The sequence below is a fragment of the Callithrix jacchus genome, chromosome 13 (assembly GCF_049354715.1).
Source record: "Callithrix jacchus isolate 240 chromosome 13, calJac240_pri, whole genome shotgun sequence".
NCBI lineage: Eukaryota > Metazoa > Chordata > Mammalia > Primates > Cebidae > Callithrix > Callithrix jacchus.
Genome location: NC_133514.1, coordinates 45829702 through 45831940, shown reverse-complemented (window position 1 = coordinate 45831940; position 2239 = coordinate 45829702). Strand labels below are relative to the sequence as shown.

General features: G+C 41.0%; 1 pseudogene; it reads right to left on the bottom strand.

Moving 5' to 3' along the window:
- Nucleotides 1-902: 902 nt before the first annotated feature.
- LOC100402960 (uncharacterized protein C3orf38-like) lies at nt 903-1885 on the bottom strand (annotated as a pseudogene).
- Nucleotides 1886-2239: the final 354 nt, after the last annotated feature.

The following is a 2239-nucleotide window of genomic DNA, read 5'->3' as shown; positions in this document are numbered from 1 at the left end:
GAAAACTTCAGGCCAATATCCATGATGAACATAGATGCAAAAATCTTCAATAAAATATTGGCAAGCCGATTGCAACAGCAAATCAAAAAACTTATTCATCATGATCAAGTAGGATTCATCCCAGGGATGCAAGGCTGGTTGAACATACGCAAGTCGATCAACATAATTCACCACATAAACAGAACCAAAAACAAAAACCACATGATTATCTCAATTGATGCAGAGAAGGCATTTGACAAAATTCAACAGCCCTTTATGCTAAAAACCCTCAATAAACTCGGTATCGATGGAACGTATCTCAAAGTAATAAAAGCTATTTATGACAAACCAACAGCCAATATCATACTGAATGGGCAAAAACTGGAAGCATTCCCTTTGAAATCTGGTACTAGACAAGGATGCCCTCTCTCACCACTCCTATTCAATATAGTACTGGAAGTTCTAGCCAGAGCAATCAGGCAAGAAAAAGAAATAAAGGGTATTCAAATAGGAAAGGTGGAAGCCAAATTGTCTCTATTTGCAGACGACATGATAGTATACCTAGAAGACCCCATCGCCTCAGCCCAAAAACTCCTGAAACTGATAAACAACTTCAGCAAAGTCTCAGGATATAAAATCAATGTGCAAAAATCACAAGCATTCGTCTACACCAATAACAGACTTAAAGAAAGCCAAATCAAGAGCGAATTGCCATTCGCAATTGCTACAAAAAGAATAAAATACCTTGGAATACAACTCACAAGGAACGTAAGGGACCTCTTCAAGGAGAACTACAAACATTACTGATGTAGTATTTGCAAGAGTTTCTGTATACATTTCTTTTAGGCTGACAGTACTTCATGCTCTAGAGGGTCAGACAAACACAGTTCTCTTTCGTTCAGCAATGCCTCATTTCCAGTACATCAAGCTTGGTCCCCAGTTCCACTATCCAACGCCTGCTTTACATTATGTCATACTTCGTTGGTACCACATAAAGTGATTACATTATAAAAGGCCTCTAGATCACTTTGTTCAAATGTAACAGCTGGTTTTGGTAATGTTCCAGGAACAAGGGAACTCTCTCCTACAATTCTCAGGTTGATAAATTTGATTATCCAAGTATTCTCCACAAAAGGGCAGCGGATGAGTCCAAAAATTTGTTCAAAAATGCCCAAACAAGTTTTCCCTTGATGGACAGTCCCAGCAACTCCAACCATAACCAGCCCATGAGGAGAAGATGCACATTTCAGTCCACGTGAATCTAGGTTGGGGCTGAGAAAAAGAAATTCTTCTTTTACTAGTGAGAGCAGACGAAGGCTCACAATTTCTGCTCCATGGTAGTCCATCACATTTTGTTCTGATGTGTTGCAATAAAACCTAAGCTTGACATCATGCCAGAAGTGCTGTGGTCCCCTTCATCTTGAGGTGGTCCCAGAAAAGGATTCTGAGCATTAAGAAGTCCAAAGAACCAATGACAGAATTCTTCTCCTAGGTGATGAAAATCAACGTTTTGAGCTTTTTTATCTTCTTTCACCTGCTGTCGAAAGAATTGCATGTCCTCTGTCTTTGTAACTGGCTCTGGTATATCCTTCAATTTCAGTTGTGATTGCTTTTGCCAGTAATCTTTTGCATTCTGAATAAGTTTGTGTTTTTCAGTAGCTGGAGGTATAATAATCCCCTGTGTTGCCAAGTACTTAAATATGATGTCTCGGTGGACTTTTCTACGCCTCAGAAGTTCTTCTGCACTTTGACTGTATACTAATATTGCATGAACAGCATCTTGGCAGTTCTCAGGCTGCCCCAGGCGGTTGGTGACGGTGTTGCACAGGGCCATGATCTCATCGTTGTCCAGTAGGCCAAGTAGCTTACGACAGCCTTCCATCTCTGGAGAGCTGAGTCGTGACATCTCGACCCCCGGGACGGGGGAGCAGGACGACGGCAACAACGTCGCCCCTATGGCCCAGCAGGCCAGCGCCTAGGCAACAGACACTGGAAGTCTTTTTTTTTTTTTTTAATTTTAAAATCTGGGTTTATTAAACACTATGTTGGTAATATGCATTATGACAATTTCCAGTGAAGGTGAGCTGGAGCTGGTTGGACTAATGAGACTGAGGAAGCAGCCTTTCCTATGATCTATATTATGTAATCACAGGTCCAGAGAGCTTTATGGAAAGGGAAGGGGAGGATCACTTACTTATTTTGTATTTGTTAATGGAGGACGTAATCTTTTCGTAGATGCTGGAACTAGAGTGCACTTGTT